The 21,711-nt window shown below is 44.9% G+C and overlaps 1 long non-coding RNA gene and 1 pseudogene across 1 annotated transcript in view; one reads left to right on the top strand and one right to left on the bottom strand.

Moving 5' to 3' along the window:
- LOC129483422 (uncharacterized) overlaps positions 1-17,917 on the top strand; it is a 31,702-nt gene extending 13,785 nt beyond the window's left edge. Inside the window, exons 2-4 of the long non-coding RNA XR_008658043.2 lie at positions 10,563-10,682; positions 16,827-17,052; positions 17,855-17,917. This is a non-coding gene — a long non-coding RNA (uncharacterized lncRNA). The remainder of the gene's footprint in view (positions 1-10,562; positions 10,683-16,826; positions 17,053-17,854) is intronic.
- LOC129483402 (etoposide-induced protein 2.4-like) lies at positions 4,880-5,773 on the bottom strand (annotated as a pseudogene).
- Positions 17,918-21,711: the final 3,794 nt, after the last annotated feature.

Here is a 21,711-nt window from a genome sequence, read left to right as displayed (position 1 = left end):
CTCTGAGCCAAAGAAACATTGGAGTTTTTGTAAGGTGAGAAGAGAAGGCTACAGATTGTGCTCTTGCTTCTGGCTGCAGTTTTCTTTATGTGTAACTGCTGTGAAGCTTAGGGTTGGAATGGAAGCATGTGTTTGATTTTTAATGCCTGTTTTTCTGGATCCTTGGTGCAATTTCTTTTTGGCAACTCTCAGGACACTTCTTTGGAGAGCTATCTTTGTAAGTTTTGCAGGTCGTCTGTTATAAACTAATGCTAGTTAAGGTTCAGGGGAGTGGGGGGATAGGCGGGCGGATCATTTGAGGTCAGGAGTTCGAGACCAGCCTGACCAACATGGTGAAACGCCGTCTCTGCTAAAATACAAAAATTAGCGCCTGTAATCTCAGCTACTCGGGAGGCTGACACTGGAGAATCGTTTGAACCCAGTAGACGGAGGTTGCAGTGAGCCAAAATCGCACCACGGCACTCCACCTGAGTGACAAGAATGAAACTTCCTCAAAAAAAAAAAAAAGAAAAGAAATGAAAAGACAACAAAGGCAGGGGAGAAGGTTTTTTTTTTTAAAAAAAAAAAAAAAGGAAAAGAGGCAAAGTTCTGAAGAAAGGAAAACTGGAATCTATTTTAATTCTTTTTTTTTTTTTTTTTTTGAGACAGAGTATCGCTCTGTTGCCAGGCTGTAGTGCAGTGGTGTGATCTTGGCTCACTGCAACCTCCGCCTCCCGGATTCAAGTGATTCTCCTGCCTCAGCCTCCCAAGTAGCGTAGCTGGGGCTACAGGCGTGCACGACCATGCCTGGCTAATTTTTGTATTTTTAGTAGAGATGGGGTTTCACCATATTGGCCAGGCTGGTCTCTAACTCCTGACCTCGTGATCTGCCCACCTCGGCCTCCCAAAGTGCTGGAATTACAGGCGTGAGCCACCGAGCCCAGCCTATCTTAATTCTTTTAGAGGACAGAGACATTCTAGAGAGGCACAGTGGGACATTTGGCCTGTGTCACTGCTGAACTCCAGACACCTGCAGTGCCCAGGTCTAGGCTCTGTTCTGCTTCCTTGTGGGGACACACAACAGAAGAGAGACAGTCCCTCAGTGGCACAGACATCCTCACCACTACTGCTATAGAGTTCAGGAGCAGGAGAACGAGGCACAAACAAATAAAGAAATTGACCTTACAGGAGCTCCCGAGTTCCCATCATCCCCCAGAGAAGAGTGAAGAAAAATACCAGGATTCCACCCATCATGGAAAGGGCTCCAGAAAGGTACTGTGCCATTCCACAATGGTCTGTGTATCAATAGGGATCACCCACAGGCACCAGCAAGGTGCTCGCCTATGTAAATGGGAGCTTCCTGCAGGGAGTTACAGCTTTTGTTAGCAGAATCTCAACTTCAAGGCTGGTATCAGCCTGTTTTTTGCTAAGCCCATTCAGATCTGCTGAGCCAATTCTCCAAGAAGGGAGAAAAGGGGGAGGGAAGAGGAAATAAGCCTCCTGAGCCAACTGGAGTTCTCACTCCACACAGTGGATTTGGAGTGACTAATACTGAGGGGCCAGAATAAATGAAGGGCTAATGGAAGGCTGGCAGTTCAGGTCCTGAAGGTCTCACTGAAGAGAAAATGGATATAATGGGTATGAAGGAGGTAGGGGGATCTCCTTTTGGACTTGGCATATTTCCTGTGAAAACAAAAAACAGAAAAACCAAAAAACAAACAAAAATACCTTTATCAAGATTCTTCAAGAGGTTGAAACAAGTTTTATGAGACCTTTCCAAGGCAGATTTCAAAATCCCCTATGAAGCTTGCTGGCCATGGCATTAAACAAATTGGAGTTTAGATTAAGCTCTTTAAGTTCTTTTTAGAACATATGTAACCAAGCCTGTATTAAAAGAATCATAAGTTGTTTTACTTTTTGTTGTTGTTTTGGTCCTTCTCCTTCCACCATGCATGCTTGCACATAGTCACTTCAGCAGAGTGTAGTCACTAGTAATTGATTAATTTCATATCCTAACCCCTGTGGCTACCTGCAAGATTGATATACTTTTTTTCTTTTCTTTTCTTTTCTTTTTTTTTTTTGAAACGGAGTCTCGCTCTGTTACGCAGGCTGGAGTGCAGTGGTGAGATCTCGGCTCACTGCAACCTTCCGCCTCCTGGGTTCAAGCAATTCTCCTGCCTCAGCCTCCTGAGTAGCTGGGATTACAGGCTCATACCACCACGCCCAGCTAACTTTTGTATTTTTAGTAGAGATGGGGTTTCACCATGTTGGTCAGGCTGGTCTCTAACTCCTGACCTCATGATCCACCTGCCTCGGCCTCCCAAAGTGCTGGGATTACAGGCATGAGCCACCACGAGCCACCACGCCTGGCCTTGTTTTTCTTTTAAAGAACAAGGAGACCAGGCATGTGGCTCACACCTGTAATCCCAGCACTCTGGGTGGCTGACAACACAAGAGGATTGCTTGAGCCCAGGAGTTTGAGGCCAGCCTGGGCAACAGAGGAAGACCCTCCCTACAAAAAAAAAATTAGCTAGATATGCTGTAGCTCCAGTGACTCAGGAGGATCACTTGAGCCTAGGAGTTGCAGACTGCAGTAGGTTATGATTCCACCACTACTCTCCAGCTTGTGTGACAGAGCAAGACCCCGCCTCTAAAAATAAACAAACAAATAAACGTCAGGCCTCTGAGCCGGAGCTAAGCCATTGTAACCCCTGTGACCTGCACGTATACATCCAGACAGCCTGCAGGAGCCAAGAAGTCTGGAGCAGCCGAGAAACCACAAAAGAAGTGAAACAGCCAGTTTCAGCCTTAACTGATTAACCAACCTTACGACATTCCACCATTATGACTTGTTCCTGCCCTACCCTAACTGATCAATCAACCTTATGACATTTTTCTCCAGGACAATGGATCTCATGATCTCCCCACCATGCACCCTGTGACCTCCTCCCCCTGCTGACAACAGATGACCACCTTCAACCTTAACTTTCCACTGCCTACCCAAGTCCTGTAAAGCTGCCCCTCTCCTATCTCCCTTTGCTGACTCTTTTTGGGCTCAGCCCACTTGCACCCAAGTGAATACACAGCCTTGTTGCTCACACTAAGCCTGTTTAGGTGGTCTTCTATATGGACACACGTGACAATAAATAAATCACAATGAGTCTTAGGTGATGCAGACCTTCTTGATGGCATCCAGAAGTTTGATCAGACCAAGAGACGCAAACAGCTTTGATTGTCGGGCATTCCACCTCCTGCTTACCTACCTTACTCAGAAAAGCCCCCAGTTATGTTCAAAGGGAAGTCTTTGAACATAAGACTTGGTTCTGAGGGTCTCTCACCCACTCTCTTTGGTCAAATTAAATAAACCTTTCTCTGCTCCTAAGTGCTGATGTGTCAGTGTTTGGCTTACTGCACATCAGGTACAAGGATCTAAATATCAGGGTTCAATAACACTTGTAGGTTATTAAAGAAATCCACAAAAGGGACCTTCAAGTTGCATCCTGTGTGTGTTTCTTTGGCCTTTATGACATGGTTCAGAAACACATTAGTCTTATCTGGAGAGCGTGTTAAAACCCTGATCACTGGGCCGTACTTTCACATTTATGATTGAGTAGGTCTACGGAGGGACCTGAGAATTTGCATTTATCACTGGTTCCCAGGTGACACAGCCATTTGGGGCACCATGCTTGGAGAACCACTCCGGAGACTTCTAAATTGGTAGTTCAACCTTAGCTGCACTTAGAAACACGGAAAATATGTGTGTGTGTAACCAGCTCAAGTTTCATTGTGACATTTTGAAATTGTACAAGTATTTTGACATCTGCCCCTCACATTTAGTCTCTTAAAACGACAGGAAAACACCAACCAATCACAGGTTTAATTAGTTTAAAAAATTTACCCCTTCAGTTCCTCTTTGTAGCCCCCAGCACCCAATATTCCTTTGAAATATGAAACAGACCCGGCAGTGGCCAACAGTAAATTTCTACCCCGCACCCCACAACAGAGATGAAAAGTTCAAGCTCTCTGAGCATTGTGTTGCAGTGGCACTTGTCCAGAATTGGTACCTCTGCCTAGTTGGGGGAGTTTAAATGTACCAGTGAAAATAGCTTTTTCTCCTTCAAAGGGAAGAAAGAAAATCACTCCTCAAAACCCAGAAGGTCTGAAGATCTGGCTGTGAGGTCTTTCTTCCTGTCCCCATCTCTTCAGACTTTTGTTTTTTTTGTTTTTGTTTTTTTTTTTTGGCAGTGGAGCAAGAGAGACCAAAACCTAACTTGAGTTACAAGAAACAAGACAGTGATAGCTATAAAGGGAGTGACCAGGAGCAACTGGGACACTCCTTTACCTCCCACATCCAGTGTTTGTGCTTCACAGAAAAACAACAAAAATAACAAATCCACAAAATGCAACAGCTGGAATTACAAATTTCATTCAGCAGGAAGGAAAGGTGGGAAGGTAAATGGCACAGGGAGAAAAACAAAATATTCAAATCAGTCCAGCCATAGGGATGGCAAATGCTAGAAAAATAGCTGTAGAAAAAAAAAAAACTAAAAAAACTATGGTCTTTTCAGACTCTCAGTGGTGTTAAAAATCCACACACTGGTGTCAGGAAGATTCTACCTTACGTGCACCAGAGATAAAGATTCCAATTCCTCAGAGAGGGGATATGCAGAGGGCTCTTGGCAGAATGAATCATGCCTTCCCTGGCAGGGGGAGGTGAACTGGTAAAAGAGCTGCCACAGCCTCCTTCCAATCCCACCCATCCCCTCGATGGCAGGTGACTCAGGCCTGCAGTAACCTTCAATTTGGGTGAAGATGTATGTGGTGAAGGGAACTTCTCTGCAGAGGTTGAGCTGCTCAAGGCAGACTGCAGGTGAGACAGTCTTGTGGAAGAGTCTGTTGCTTAAGAAGACCATGAAGGAGGAGAGGTGCAACTCGAAGAGGTATGCTTGGCCGGGGATCTTTGCCTCGTTGCACTGATAATGAATAAAGGAAAGAGGATAGAGAAAAGGCAGCCATGGATAATATATGAGGACTGCATTGCTGTGAGAAAAGCCAAGGGCAAACCAAACCCAAAGCAGTAAAGCCAGTTCCTCTCTATGTTAGACAACCGCTGGTGCATTTCAATTCCTTTATTGAACCAACCATAGTTGAAGCAGTAGAATGAGTCAAGAAGAGACAAATGCCGGAGAGTAACCAGCTGACCAACAAGATGGGTGGGAAAGAGACTCACAGACATTCCCTGAATGGGGAAAAGAGCCTGCAGCAAAAGATTGGAAAGCATGTCGGCAGTTATTTTGTGGACACTAGGGAATGGGTGAGGCTTCTTCCCTGATGCTTCAAATACCAGGTCAGCTGTATCTTGGAACCAAATGGCATTCACAACTTTGCTAGGCGTGAACAAGGGGAGCACCTGAAAAGCCCTGGAAATTTATATGAGGAAAAATTCCAGCCATGACCAAGCATCTCCACACAGTGTTGGATCGTAAGTAATTCACGCTGTTACTCACTGAAGCCTAGGAACAAACACTGGATAAAGCAAGAGTAGACTGAACCAGAGCACTCCACCACCCCAAGCACAACACTGGAAAATTCTACCACTTGCTGGCTCACTCTCTTGCCCCCGCTCTATACTCTGGGGTATTCTCTGTGCCAGGACAATGCTTGCCCTTCTTCCACACTGCTCCTCTCTTTTGATGGATTGGAGCATCTAGCTGGAGATGGTACAAATATCCCAGATGGAGTCTTTGACTCCCCTGGGAAGGTCCTGGAGAAAGGTTTTGACACTGTCAGCCATGTTGTCAGTACCCAAACTATCAACTATGCGGAGGAGATAGAAGTGCCCCCAATCTCTCATCATGAAGGACCCCGCAGCTCTGCCACCACGGCTCCAGCCTGGCCCCTCGCCCACCACCACGGGCCCAGTTGGCTCCTCTGTGCCAGGCAGCCCGCTCTACCGGGGCACTCCCAGGGCTGGGGTGCTGTGCCCACACTGGCCATGCCTGGGCTGCAGAGATGGGGAGATTTTTTTTAATGCAATTCTCTACCCTATTTCACACTGATTAAATCAGAATCTTGTAGGTGGTGCTCAGGCATTGGATTTTTGCAAAGCTCCCAAGTGGTCCTTCCATGCATTAAAGTTGAGAAGCACTGCTCTAAATTTGTTTTGGCCTCTTGGAAAGGTTTCCAACTGATTTCTTATGAAAAAGGTAGTAGAAGCCTCCTCTTCAGTTTGTACCAATAAGGTTATAAGGTTGGCCTCTGCCTGATTGGAGAGTGGGGCCGTACAAAAAACTGCTCCACTCCCAGTAATCTTTGGCCCCAAGGCTGGCCAATGGTTCCACTGGTTTCAGCTTCCTTCTCCTTTGCCTTGGGATTTTAGAGCCCACAGCTTCCAGCATGACCTGATAGTTGCTGTGAAGGAGATGATGTTAACCCTATTATGTGCCCTTTGCTTCTCAATCTCTCCTCCTTGGGACTATCAGGGATCCTAGAGATGGAGTAGGAATTATAAATAAAAGTTTTCATCCAGACCAGTGCCTCTCAGACTTGAAGGTACATACAAATCACCTGGCGAGCCTGTTAAGAAGAAGATTCTGATACTGTGGGACTAGGGTAGGGCCTGAGAGCCTGCATTTCTTTTTCTTGTTAGTATTAGTATTATTATCTTTTTAAAATTTTATTTTTCATCCTCAATGTCTCACAACAAGCCTGCATTCCCAACAAGCTCCCAGGTGATGGAGAGCTGTTAGTCTGAGGGCCACGCTTGGAGGAACAAGGACCAAATCTCTTCTTTACCCCATTGACATTAAAGATGTTAAGAACCAGACAAGGCACAGTGGCTCACATCTATAATCCCAGCACTTTGGAAGTGCTTGAGCTCAGGAGTTCAAGACCAGACTGGGCAATGTGGCGAAACCTCATCTCTACATAAAATACAAAAATTAGCCAGGCATAGGGGCACATGCCTGTAGTCCCAACTACTGGAGGGGCTGAGATGAGAGGATCGCTTGGGCCCAGGAGGTCGAGGCTGCAGTGAGCTGTGATCACACCACTGCACTTCAGCCTGGGCAACAGAGTGAGACCCTATCTCAACAACAACAACAAAAAGGATTGTTAGTGGGAACCAGGGGATGTAAAAGGACTGGGCCCTATAAATGTAGCCCAAGGTACAGAAAGAGTGGTTGCTGCTTTCCTCTCGGTTAAGCATGGGTGACAGAGGCAGATTGGCGGTTCCAATGGGAACTTCTGGTGAGATTTCATCTCCTGTGGATAGGTTTGCCCTGAGAACAAAGTGAGGGGCAGTGGGTGTAGAAGGCCAGAAAAGAGGGTGTGAATCAGAGCACGGAGAGGCTTTGGTGTCATGCTTCAGAGTTCTGAAGTTTCTTGTTTGTGACAGAGAAGTGCCAATGAGCTTAAAGCTTGGAGTGGGGAAGCTTTTTTTTTTTTTCTTCCAAGATGAAGTTTCACTCTTGTCACCCAGGCCAGAGTACAGTGGTGCAATCTTGGCTCACTGCAACCTCCACCTCCCGACCCAAGTTCAAGCGATTCTCCTGTCTCAGCCTCCCAAGTAGCTGGGATGATAGGCAGCTGCCACCAGGCCTGCCTAAGTTTTGTATTTTTAGTAGAGATGGGGTTTCACCATGTTGACCAGGCTGGTCTCGAACTTCTGACCTCAGGCGATCTGCCCATCTTGGCCTCCCAAAGTGCTGGGATTACAGGCATGAGACACTGCGCCTGGCCCAAGCTATTTTTTAAAAGTTACTATTGTGCTGGGCTCCAGGTGCCATTGTAGTCAGCTAGCACTCAGAAGCTACTCAGAGGCTGAGGCAGGAGGATCTCTTGAACTCAGGAGTCCGAAACCAGCCTGGGCAACATAGTGGGACCCTGTCTGTAAAAAAAAATTTAAAGAAAAATAAAAACCCATATTATTGTATCCACAGTCAACTCTGAAAGGCCTTTTATTGCTAGCATTTAAGCAACTGCTTAATGGGAAAGTGAGAAAGAGATATACCGTCTTTATGTGATCAAAATGCTTTGTTTCTTCCAGCCAACATGACTCTTGAACCAGTTTTTATAGTGAGGAGACCAAATAACCTCTTGACAAAAAAGAAGGGCAAACCCCCAAAGCATGGTTTTGCTAGTCATTTCCAATAAGGCATTTCTGGTCAGATTTCAAGCAGGCTGTCTTAGAACTACCTCTGGGCATCGGAGCAATTCTGATGTCTGCAGATACCTCAAGACCTTGGCCTCTGTTCATTGCTCATCTATCCTGAGGCATCGGGAAATCCATACCACAGAGAACTCTATGTAGGTGAGGAGCATGAGAAAGCTCTCAGTCAAATTTCAAGCCTGGGTCAGCATCAGAAACTCCACACTGGAGAGAACCTCCAGCAAGTGTGGGAAAGCCTTCTTCCTCCGCTCCACGCCTGCTGCTCACCCGCCAATGAAGTCACTCAGAGGAGAAGGCTATACCTGTTCTGGTTATAGGAAGTCTTTAGAGTGGATTTCAGGCCTTAGGAAATGTCAGAAATCATGCACTGGAGTGAAATTATATGTGTGTAGTGAAGGTGGGCAAACATTCATTCACTCTGAGTTCTGCTCTTGGTGCCCACCAGCAAATCCCCCTGGGGAGAAGCACTCAGTGCAGTGAGTGTGGGGAAGCCTTCCTCTGGGTCGGAGGTCTCCTCTCATATCACAGAAGCCTCAGTGGGGAGAAGCCTGCAGGGAGAGTGGCAAAGGCATAACCCACTTCTTCCTTAGGGCTTCTCCCAGTGTGAGTGCCTTGTCAGATTTCTGCTCCAGCTGAGGTTTTCCCACACCCCACATTCACATGTTTCTCCCCAGTGTGGTCGCTGATGCAGGCACAGCCTCTGGTGCCAACTTCAGCCTTTCCCATACTCAATGCCCCTCAAAGGGCTTCTCTGGCCCTGCCCTGAGTTACACCATGAGACCCCTGGCCCTACTGAACACTCCCTGATGTAGACTCTCTGATGGGCAGCAACAGCTGAGCTCCAGGTTAAAACTTGCCCATGCTCATTACATACATAGGATTTTTCTTCAGTATGCACTTGCTGATGTTGCCTAAGATCTGAAATCTGGCTGAAAGATTTTCCACAGCTGGGCAAATCTTTCAGGGGACTCTAGCCCCACAATGTCTCCTTTGGTGGGTCATGAGGGATAGAGCTCAGAGTGAAGGACTTCCCACACTCACATTGACAGAACCTTACCCCACTGTGAATTCTCTCTTGATAATGAAAAGCTAGATGCAGGGGAACTCTACCACATTCATCATATTTACAGCTTTCTGTTCTATGGAAACCTTGTGATGTTTAACTAAGTTGGAGCTGGAACTGAATCTTTGTCCAAATCCCTTATATTTCTGGCCTCCCTAACTTGTGGAGATTTTTGTTTTTAATCCTTAGTTGTTTTCACATGAGATCTCTTGCTATTTATGTTCTGTCCTAAAGGATTTCTCCGTATCTTTTCTTTTTTTTTTTTTTTTTTTGAGACGGAGTCTCACTCTGTCGCCCAGGCTGGAGTGCAGTGGCGCAATCTTGGCTCACTGCAAGCTCCGCCTCCCGGGTTCACCCCATTCTCCTGCCTCAGCCTCTCCGAGTAGCTGGGACTACAGGTGCCCGCCACCAAGCCCGGCTAATTTTTTGTATTTTTAGTAGAGACGGGGTTTCACCGCGGTCTCGATCTCCTGACCTCGTGATCCGCCCGCCTCGGCCTCCCAAAGTGCTGGGATTACAAGCGTGAGCCACCACGCCCGGCCTCCCCGTATCTTTTCTAAGTTCTTTTTCATTTCACAGGCTGCTCCAGATTCAAACATCTGTTTTTCCCCGATATTAATGTCAGTGAATTTATCATCATATTCTGAACCAGAATCAACATCTTGCTCTGAGTTCTGTTCTAACCCTCTGCCAAGAATAGAAAAGGCAAATACTAGAGGCATACAGGAAAGTTACTAGAACACTAGTGGGGCCCTTTGACAGAGTAGGTCAGAGACCATTGTGAGACTCAGTGCAGAGAAGATGGAATGAATGGAATATGTCTTGAGAGCACACCAAGGAGATGGGGTCAGCAAACCAACTACAAGGAATTGAACTCTTCGGTAGCAAACAAGGGAAGGCTAGCAGGTGATGAGGGAAAGCCAAGACAGGAACTCTCACAGTAGAGAACTGTACAGGGAGGAAAACTCTGTTTTCTCTTCCTGATGAGAAAGCTTACTTTGACAACTGCCCTTCCCACCCCCTTTCTAAAGTTCCCCAGCAAAAGAGGGGCCGTTGCTAATTGGATGAGTCAGAGTCCCAGACGTCAGCTGGCCAACCTTATTTAGTGGACATGATAAATGTTTGTTTTAAAGCTGGGACCCTCACTGCCCTCTCTTTTTGTGACTTTGTTCTTCTACTATGGGACAGGGCAGAGGGTAATAGCCTGAGATTTAGTTGCAGCCTCCAGAGGGCAGTAGAAGTCTTACTTGAGTCTGATCTAAAAAGCAGGACAGCATAAACTGATCTTCATGATTTCTTGGTACGATTATTAATGGCAGACCCTTTCATTCACATATTTTTATTCTACAGAGTTTCCCAGGTTGGACAATAAATTATGGTCATCCAAGAGTCATGTCATCAAACTCATCTTCAGCAGAGGGCCTGAATTAGGGAAACAGGCGCCGGCTCAGTAATGACGAGATACAGTTGGTAAGTTCCATTTCCTAACAGGCTACTGTTCCTTGCATGGATCTCCTTTGGGAATTCAGCATGGAGCAAGTGGGACTGGCAGAGCAGGAGTCAGTCTTCCTGGATTCTTGGTCAGAATATTTCATTTCTAATACAGGACAAGAGGAGTGATTCTCTGTTGGACTGGGAGGCCCAATAATTAAATGGGGGCAAGGGATGGAAATAAGAACATTCAAGCCAGGCGTGGTGACTCATGACTGTAATCTTAACACTTTGGGAGGCTGAGGCAGGTGGATCACCTGAGGACAGGAATTCGAGACAAGCCTGGCCAACATGGTGAAACCCCGTCTCTACTAAAAATACAAAAATTAGCTATTCGGGAGGCGGAGGCAGGAGAATCGCTTGAACCTGGGAGGCAGAGGTTGCAGTGAGCCTAGATCGCACCACTGTACTCCAGCCTGGGTGGCAGAGTAAGACCCTGTCTCAGAAAAAAAAAAAAAAAAAAAAATTCAAAAGGAACACAGTCTTTGAAAGAATGAGAAACAATGCTTTCAATGGGGAGTGGGTAGAGGCCATGAAGAGAGAGCTATCTCGCTGTGTCCTAAACCAGAACCCTCTGCCCGTGAGGTGGGCCCAGAAAAGACGAAGGAGACTCTAGAAAGACCCAGTGTGCCTACGGGTATAAGCCTACTAAGTCTCCCTGTTTCTGGTTTTTCCACTCAATTTTTACTGCACCAAAGAGCAGACAAGGAGGAATCTAGGAGAGAAAGCATGGGTCATAAAAGACACTAATATAGTGTTACAAAGTCCAAGTCTATCTTTAATCACAATGTCTACAAACATGTTATGTTTCCTCATTAAAAGGAAGGAGGGAGACAGAGAAGGGAAGAGACTTTTTACAAGAGATTTACCTATAATAAAACCAAACAATAGAAAAGGTTGAAAAGAAAGGAAGGAAAAAGGGTATACCAAGCAAGTTCTAACAACAAGAGAAAAAGCTGTGTAGAATTATTAATATGAGACAAAACAGACTCTAAGGCTAAGCATTTAATGGGCATAGAATGGAATATTTCATGTTGATAAAAAATGAACAATCAATCCCTAAGTTGTTGAACAATGTCCAAGTCAGGAAACCTAGAAGTTACTCTTTTTTTTTTGAGATGGACTTTCGCTCTTGTTGCCCAGGCTAGAGTGCAATGGCACAATCTCGGCTCACTGCAACCTCCTCTGCCTTCTGAGTTCAAGCGATTCTCCTGCCTCAGACTCCCAAGTAACTGGGATTACAGGCATTCACCACCATGCCTGGCTAATTTTGTGTTTTTAGTAGAGATGAGGTTTCACCATGTTGGCCAGGCTGGTCTCAAACTCCTGACCTCAAGTGATCCATCCGCCTTGGCCTCCCAAAGTGCTGGGATTACAGGCGTGAACCACCACGCCCAGTCTAGAAGTTGCTCTTAATTCTCCACCCTCTCACATCTAAAACATCAGCAAGTCCAGTTTATTCTTCTTCCAAAATACATTGTAAATCCACCCATTTCTTTCCATCTCCACAGCACCTCACCCATGGTCCTGGCCACCATCTTCTTTCAAATGTACTCCTGCAATGGTGCTCTAACTGACCTCCTGACACTGAAATTAATCTCCCCCAAGCAACTTCAAATTGGTTAACCTGGCCAACGTGGTCTTCAGCAGGCAGGCCTCTGCCCAACTCTGACTGCACCTCTGACATGTGACTCTCATCCAGGCACAGTGGCCTCCCTTCTGTCACCTGATCAGCCCAATCAGTTACATCTTGAGCCTTTGCAGCAACTTTTCCCACCGCATAGAATGCTCCTTTCTCACACCTTCAGGGGCATAGCAGTCCTTTAAAATTCATTTGTTAGTTTAAATGGCACCCCCTAAGAAAGGAGGGTGAAATTTTTCAACACTTGTTAATAGAGGAGCATAAGAATTACTGTAATTGTCTTCCAACCTATTTGTTACCTTTATAAATAAACTTCTTATGACATAGACTACTAACATTAATCTGTGAAATGTTGAATTATGATGAAAACAGAGAACTGAGAGGCTGGGCACAGTGGCTCATGCCTGTAATCCCAGCACTTTGGGAGGCTAAGGCAGGAGGATTACTTGAGGCCAGAAGTTTGAGACCAGCCTGGGCAACATAGTGAGACCCCCATCTCTACAAAAAAAAATACAAAAATCAGCTGGACATGGTGGCACACGCCTGCAGTCCCAGCTACTCAGAAAGCTGAGGAGGGAAGACAGCTTGAGCCCAGGAGGTCGAGGATGCAGTGAGCTATGATCACACCACTGCACTCCAGCCTGGGCGACAGAGTAAGACCCTGTCTCAGAGACAGCGAGAGCAAATGGGGGTGGGGGGAACACTAAGGATTCTCCTTCAAATAGTCCAATTTATTTCTTTTTTGTTTTTTTGAGACGGAGTCTCGCTCTGTCGCCCAGGCTGGAGTGCAGTGGTGCGATCTCGGCTCACTGCAGCTTCTGCCTCCCGCGTTCAAGCGATTCTCCTGCCTCAGCCTCCCAAGTAGCTGGGATTACAGGCGTGCGCCACCACACCCGGCTAAATTTTGTATAAAACAAGTATATTTACTTGTTTTATGTCCACTGGATGGCGCTTCTATTCTGTTCTATCCTGTTCGTGACTCTTCAGGACCCTGGACAGTGCCTGGCGTATAGTAAACGTTCCGTAACTATTGAATAATTTGTCATAAACTTACATGCAACATGAACCTATCAGCACAGCTTTAAAATATATAAGGCAAATGGGTCTACTAAAAGAAAGAGACGAGTGTGAGGCAAACCCACACCCCTTAGAAACATACTAGGAAAACCCAAAACAACAAAGAACTTCTTAAATGCAAAAGTAGAATGAGTGCTCTTATCCTCTGTATTTCTGAATTATTTTTTCACGATTAATATGTATTACTTTGATAAATGAGATTAAGTTTTGCTTTATGTTCCCTTCTCAAGTTGTAAAGTATTTTACTATGGTTCTAAGGAGCTGGTCAAACCTGTTCAGGGGTGTTAAGTGCACACCAAGATGGAAGGTGACAGGAAGGTGCATAACATTAGGATTATATTTAGGGTTATTCTTTTTTTTTTTTTTTAGACAGAGTGTTGCTCTGTCACCCAGGCTGGAGTGCAGTGGCATGATCTTGGCTCACTGCAATCTCCACCTCCCAGGTTCAAGTGATTCTCCTGCCTTGGCCTCCCAAGTAGCTGGGATTATAAGCCTGTACCACCATGCCCAGCTAGTTTTTGTACTTTCAGTAGAGACAAGGTTACACCATATTGGCCAGGCTGGTCTCAAATGCCTGACCTCAGGTGATCCGCCAACCTTGGCCTCCTAAAGTGCTGGGATTACAGGTGTGAGCCACCACACCCAGCCTGTTTAGGGTTATTCTAAAAATCATAACTTCTTGGACTTAAAAAAGTTCTATACATGGCTAGTAACCCCTTCTGCAGCTGAAACTGACTACAAGTCCCCTTCTGTCACCCAGAGTGACCAGAATTGTGTTCTGTGAGGGGCAGGGTTCACTGCATAGCATGAGGTGACATGCCAGGCTGAATTATCTCCCTGCAGTGGAGGCTACTCTACAATAAAGTGACAGGAAGATCTGATTTAATGCCCTGCAGAGCTTCATTTCTACCACCATCTGGTTTTGTAAGGAAAAAAAGTATATGCTTCTATGTATTTTTTTTTAGCACTACTTAATTTAAATGTCTATTTAAAAAAAGACCAAAGCTTAACTGGTTATCTTTGAAATATAACTTCTTTTTATTTTCTTCTTTTACTTATTTATATTTTCTTATATTTCTACAATAATAAGTACAAATTAGGTGGCAAAGAAATGATATAAAAGAAGCATGGTATCTGCCAAATCAAATTCTTTGGATGAGCTAATGCCCACCCCAGTGGCAAGTTGAGGAAAGGAGGGTGCTGTTGACTTCTGGTCCATTTCTAATCTGTCCTGAGCATTGGTAAGGCCAGGGGCTGGACAGTGGGCTATTGGAGAGGACTCCGGTCTCAGGCCAATGTACTCAGTACTTCCATCGGAGGGTATGTGGCAGCTGGCCCCTCCATCCACAGTATCTTTTGGGTTGCTATGCTGATCACTGTGGGCAAGAGAGTTTCTGGGGTGCCAGTTGAGTTGGTCTTCCTTGTGTGAGACAGCCATGGGGAGCCATGGACGGCCTCTGAGGAGAAAATTCTTTTTATTGCCTTCATGTCTTTATGCCCTGAGAGCATAACCGCTCAGCAGCATTCCACAGGTTGCTCAGGGAGATAACACTCCCTTGAAGCAGTGGAGTATAATCAAACATCTTGGCCTCTCCTGAAAGCCACTCCCACCCATTTCAGTCCCTATAAGTTAAAGATCTTAAGTAGTTTAGACACATGCCTTTGCTAAAGGAAAGTCACAGAAACCACCACTGCTATACATCTTATTGAATGACTCACGAGTTCTCCTTCACTGATTAATCCTTTTCCTCATCCCTTCCTACCCCTCCCATCTGCCCTAAGAACAAAGAGCTTGTAAACCAATAAATTAGGCGGAGCCTGGGCTATGAGCAAGCCTCCGATGCTCAGGTTCCCTGGACCTGCTTTTTGAATACTTATTCTGTCTCTTTCTAACTCCTTTGTCTCCGCTGGACTCGGGGTACCTGCCGGGTGTTGTGGGGCTGGTTTCCCCAACAATCACTGTAACAGATAAGGCAACATAAATACGCTTTCTCATAACTTGTCCTCTGCACTAGATTAAACAGCAGCACCAGTGATTCTGCAGTGCCCTCCAGGCACTGGAGCAGGACGACTTTAGGCATTTCTACAAACCCAAAACCTCCTTTCCTTTGTTCCCTCTTTTGACTCCACCCAGGGGTGCTTCTGTTTGAGGACTCATAGGGGAGCCAAATAAAGAACATATCGGGCCCATATTTTTAAATTATTTTCCTTATGTTGTTATTGCAAATCACAGACAATCTTCCTGGGGATAATCCAAAATGTTCATTGCTTTTTTTCTAGTGTGGGCAAACTAAATTTCTGTGATTGAGACCAGGACAAATTGGTCTTAATAGATGTTCCCTTCCAATAGGCCTGGTAGATGTGAATTAATGTCAAATTGACTGAATTGTCCTCCCTCCAGCTGTGACTAGCCAGACCAAGCAGCTATAAAAGTGCTCCCAGGAGGAGTGGGACTTCCTCCCATCCCCTTTCACTTGGGATCTTCCTTGCCCCCTCCTCTGCATTACTCCCAGTTGGACAGAACCACTCACCCCCAAGCCCCACAAAAATGGAACCCTCCCAGGACAACCCCTTTAGGCCTGGCACCAGCCCAACCACAATTCATGCACATAACCCTGCTAACCCACTAATAACATTGCCCCCTCTTTTTGGGAAGCTGGGAGGTCTTCAGGGCTCTTTGGTGTTCAAACTTCAAGATCTTAAAAGCATGGTTGCTGTATCTATTCCAATAGCTGAATGAAATTGGCATGGGGTTCATCTGCCTGCAGACACAAGGGAAACTGAAAAGAACAACATTTGTTGAGAATCTTACTGTGCACCTTGCATTGTGTTTGGTTCCTTGGCGTTGTTATCCCATTTATTCCTCATGGCCACCTAAGTATAGCTATGCCCATTTTACAGATAGAAGAAACTGAGGCTCAGAGAGATGACTCCCCATGCCCAAGATCACACACTTCCTAATATTAGGAAACTTTACATTAGGAGTTACAGCATCGAGAAATGATCCTGTAAAGATGCATTACAGTTTCTCCTCAAGAGGAAACTGTTCTGGGGATTCCTTAGTCTCATTAGTGCTGGGTCCCTGGCACCTTCCAAGTCCAGCTTGTGCCCAGTCATTGTGGCTGGACAGCCCTGCTGGTTGTTCTTATTTACTAGAATCATCTCAGAGGTGGTGACATTGCTATGTGGTCTAAACACTGCCAGCTCCACACAAAGGTGCCATGGCTCAGCCATCACATTGGAAGGGCCTGCTTCATTCCTTAGCTGCTGTCATCACCCTGAGGCAGTAACTTCTCTCATAACCTTGGGGCTAGAGGAGCTTTCCCAGGAAGAGAATGCAACACCAAAACTCCTCTTTCGCCACCTTCCCAAGCTTCTAGATTCTTTTTATTCCACCTACACAGAAACCATGCAGGAGATCAGAAGCCTTCAGTGACCTTCGGCCACATCTCCACATCTTTTCAAAAATCTCATAAGGATGGTTGTATTAGTCAAGGTTCTCCAGAGAAACAGAATCAACAGATTAGATATAGATATAGATGCACCGAGAGAAATTTATTTTAAGAAGTTGGCTTATGAAATTATGGAGGCTAAATCTCACAATCTGCCAACTGCAAGCTGGAGACCCAGGTAAGCTGGTGGCATAGTTTGAAGGCCAGAAAACCAGGGAGCCAATGGTGTGGATTCCAGTTTGAGTCTGAAGGTCTGAGTACCAGGAGTGCCAAGGGAGGGAGAAGATCAATATCTCAACTCAAGCAGTCAGGCAGAGCAAGAACTCAACCTTCCTGTGCCTTTTTGTTCTTTCTATTGAGGCCCTCAACGGATCATGCCCACCTGCACTGGGGAGGGCCATCTGCTTTATTTAGCTCACCAATTCAAATTCTAATCTCTCACAGACACATCCAGAAGTAATGTTTAACCAGATATCTGGGCACCCTCTGCCTAGTCAGGTTGACATGTAAAATTAACCACCTCAATAATGGTAGATTAGTTTCCAAAATTCAACAAGGTCTTACATCTTCACCACTCCTGGACCTAGAAGTTAGCCCAAAACAATGAACCCCTTCCTTTTTTTCTGATTTTGAAAATTACATAGGCCATTAAGTTGGAATCCCATTCTAGAAACCTGGAGGTTTTCTGTGGAAGGGAGGTCAGAAAAGAACAGCTTGTACAGGAGTAAAGGGGTAAACACAGCTCAGCCACAGAGGCCCATTCACTAACCCGTACTTGTATGAGCTCATCTGTTTTTCTTGTACTTTCATTCAATGTATGACCACTGGTGCCAGGCAATGTATCAGGAGCTACAGAGAGCTATAAGTGTACTGAGAACACTCCAACACTGGCATCAGCCATCTCTGACCTTATAATCTGTTTTTCTTCACAGTATCTTTAATAATGGAAATTGTTTATTGTTTGTCTCTTCCACTAAAAGGTAAGCTGTATGAGAACAAGGCCTGTGTTTTTCTTCATCACCATTCTATCCCCAGCACATAGTAAGTATTCTTATGCTAAATGAGAGGATGAATGAATGAATGGAGATCTGGCTTCTATTCTCCTTGTTGCCACTGTTTGGGTGGAAAGACACTGGGGCCATCCATCAGAGGGGGGATCCCAGGAGGAATAGGTTTATGGGGACAGGGAGATGAAGTCTGCAACTCCCTGTTTGGCGGATAATCAGTTGAAATGTTAATTGACTTAATTTTTTCCCTCTGTCCTGCCATGTAGGTGTCCCTTACCTGTTCAGTTAGAGGCAGTTCAGGAAGAATTTGGCATTGTTACAGCAGGAACGCAAGGAGAATAAAACAATATTTAGTTCTGATATCCAAATAAGATTCCTAAAACTGCACATCAGAAATAAGTTTTTAAAACCAAGATGTTGATTAACAAAAGCCAATAAAAGGAACAAGTGATTTTTTTTAAAATTAACATTATAATGGAAAGAAAATAATATAAGAGGGGATGCGGTCTGGGACTGGGGAGAGACCTGAGGACCACAAGAGAAATGAGGAAGCATGAGGAGGGAGGACCTTTGTGAGGACTTTTCGAACTGGGGGGGACCACAAAGCGAGGAGGTGGAACACAGATGTGGAGTGTGTCCAGTTTCCCGCATGTGCATGCATAATCGTCACCAGTTCACGAGTTTGTATCAGTGGCCCAAGACCACCCCTTGCAATTCAAGTGCACACTCCTGTGGCCAGGAGCCATCTGTTGAGGGTCTTCCTTTGACAGCTACCTGCAGCCTGCCCTAGGTCAACCAGCAAGGGAGAATTCATCTATGACCTGAGGTAGGCACAGCCCAACCAAACCACCCTGTGTGACAAACCACTTTTACAACAGTCTAGGTCATCTGCAAACCTAAAATAAGAAAGTGGCCCTGGTGTTCTGGAGAGCAAGCAGTTCTCCAAATATGATGTGGGGACTCCTGGAACCCCTTCAGGTGCTCCGTGAAGCCCAAACTATTTTCACAATAATTTCACAAACTATTTTCTTAAAGAACTAAGATTTTCTTTTCCTCTGTTATTCTCATTCTCATATGAGTGTATAGAGGCTACATATTTGTCATATCCCAACAGATTAAATGCAGAAGAATATATAGCAATCCAGCCAACTCCCATTAACCAGTCTCTAAGGAGATTTACAAAAAAGTAAAACGGTACCACTCTTCTAACTAATCTTTGGTTTTGGAAAATACAGTTATTTTCATTTTAAAATGTTGTAAATAATGTAAATATTAACATATAATGAATTTATTATTGCATTCGAATGAATTAACAGATATTTTAAAATGTCTATCTTACTTATAAGTCAACACCGATAAGTTCTTTGCAGTCCTGAATAATTTTTAGGGGTGTCAAGAGTTTTGGAGGGCTGGGCGCCATGGCTCACGCTTGTAATCCCAGCACTTTGGGAGGCCGAGGCGAGCAGATCACGAGGTCAGGAGATCGAGACCATGGTGAAACCCCGTCTCTACTAAAAATACAAAAAAATTAGCTGGGCGTGGTGGCGGGCACCTGTAGTCCCAGCTACTCGGAGAGGCTGAGGCAGGAGAATGGCGTGAACCCGGGAGGCGGAGCTTGCAGTGAGCCGAGATTGCACCACTGCACTCCAGCCTGGGCGACAGAGCAAGACTCCGTCTCAAAAAAAAAAAAAAAAAGAGTTTTTGACTAAAGAGCTTGAGAACCTCTGATCTAGAAGGACAGTATTGTGAAAGTAAAAACACAACAACAACAACAATTACCAACTCTGCACTTGGGTGAGAATGAACGGAACCAGAAGAAGACAGTTTGAAGCCAGTATAGTAGAGAAAACCTGCCTATTGGACTGGCTAAACTGCAAACACCCAAAGGGCTCATGTCTAGCCTACTTGCATCTAATTCACTGCCTGGCATTCAGTTGGTGCAAAATGAGTATTTGTTCCATCAGTATCTATACAACTTGAGATGTGCTGAGCTTGAGGTGTCTGTGAGACATCTAGGGAGAGACAAGTAGGGAGACAGATGCATGGAGTTGGAGTACACTGAAGTAGATATACAGATGTGGAAGTCAACAGCTTATGAGAGGTGAGTGAAGCAAGGAGTCGGTGAGCTCATCTAGAGAGGGAGGGTGTTAACAGTGAAGTGAAAAGGTCAGTGAAACCCTAGGGAACACTAACATTTAAGAGGTGGATGGAGGAAGAGATCAGCCCATTTTGAGAGCCCAGATGTTTGATGCTATGTATTAGGAGAGTTGTTTCAAAGAAGTAGAACTGACAAAGTATGTTATTACTGAAGTCAAGACAGAAGAGAAGTGCAATAAATTAAGAGTGGTCCTGTGACAAGCACCATAGCTTGGCTCACCCAACATCTTTTCTAACCCTCTTTCTCCTGAACTTCCTTCATTTCAAAAGTGTAGCTGTTGTAGCTGGGTGCGGTGGCTCACGCCTGTAATCCCAGCACTTTGGGGGCTCAGGTGGAAGGATCGCTTGAGCCCAGGAGTTTGGGACCAGCCTGGGCAACATGTGAGACTGCATTTCTATAATTTTTTTTCTTTAATTAGCCAGGTATGGTGGCACACACCTGTAATCTCAGCTACTTGGGAGGCTGAGGTGGAAGGATCACTTGGGCTGCGGAGGTCGAGGCTGCAGTGAGCCCTGATCATGCCATTGCACTCCAGTCTGGGCAACAGAGCAAGATCCTGTCTCCAAAAAAGTGTGGCTGTCCAATATGGTAGCCACTAGCCACATATGGCTATTTAAATTCAAATTAATTTAAGTCAAATAATATCAGAAATTCAGCTTTTCAGTCATACTAGCCAGGTTTCAAGTGTTGTCACCACACGTGGCTAGAAGCTGTTCTATTAGAACAGGTATAGAACATTTTCATCATCACAGAAAGTTTTATTGGACGAAGCTGCTCTAGAGGTTGGAAACCTAAAATGGTCTCCCAGAGTCCCTTAGAACTAGAAGTGGCCAAATGCACAGTTCTAATGTGTAGGAGAAAGTCCTTGGTGAGGCATCTCTTACCGAATAGTTTTTTTTTAATTAAAAAAAAATGTCTATAGATGGGGTGTTGCTGTGTTGCTCAGGCTGGAGTGCAGTGGCTATTCACAGGCACAATCATGGTGCACTGCAGCCTTATGGGCTCAAGTGATCCTCCTGCCTCAGCCTCTAGAGTAGCTGAGATTATAGGTGCATGGCACTGCACCCCACTCAAATAATAATCTCTTAAAATGTATGTATAACTCACATTTTTTTCAATGCTTAATATTAGCAATGTTTGGGGTCTTTATTTAAAATTTTGGTGATGTTTTTGTGACCAGAAATATGCTGTAGGAACTTAACTCATTTATATCAATTAGCCTATGGCAAAATTGGTGGTTATATGTCATTTAACTTAAAGTCACAGCTTCCAAGAACCTATCAATGACTTTAAGTGAAGGCTTCCCCTGTACATATATTTTTATTTTGCATATATCATATATATTTTTATTTTTATAATATATTATATAACTTTATAACTTTATCATATTATTACATATTGTCTTGTATATAATATGCAAACGTTCTATATATGACGTTTCTCTGGAGAACCCTAATACAAATATGTGTATGTAATAACAGGCTGAACTAATGAAGCTGACACTCTAGAAATTGCTTGGTATAATGGAAACTGGAGGAAGGAATCCAAAGCCGCAGACAGAAGCCAGCTACGACATGTTTGTTTTCCAAATAGTGCTTGCAGAAGTTTTTAGAGGTTGGTGTTTGCCTTGGGTTTTGAGATTGGAGGGTATCACAGCAGAGCAGAATTGTTT

This window comes from Symphalangus syndactylus, chromosome 1, assembly GCF_028878055.3.
Source record: "Symphalangus syndactylus isolate Jambi chromosome 1, NHGRI_mSymSyn1-v2.1_pri, whole genome shotgun sequence".
NCBI lineage: Eukaryota > Metazoa > Chordata > Mammalia > Primates > Hylobatidae > Symphalangus > Symphalangus syndactylus.
Note: the sequence above shows the minus strand (reverse complement) of the source record. Positions and strands in the feature narration are given on the sequence as shown.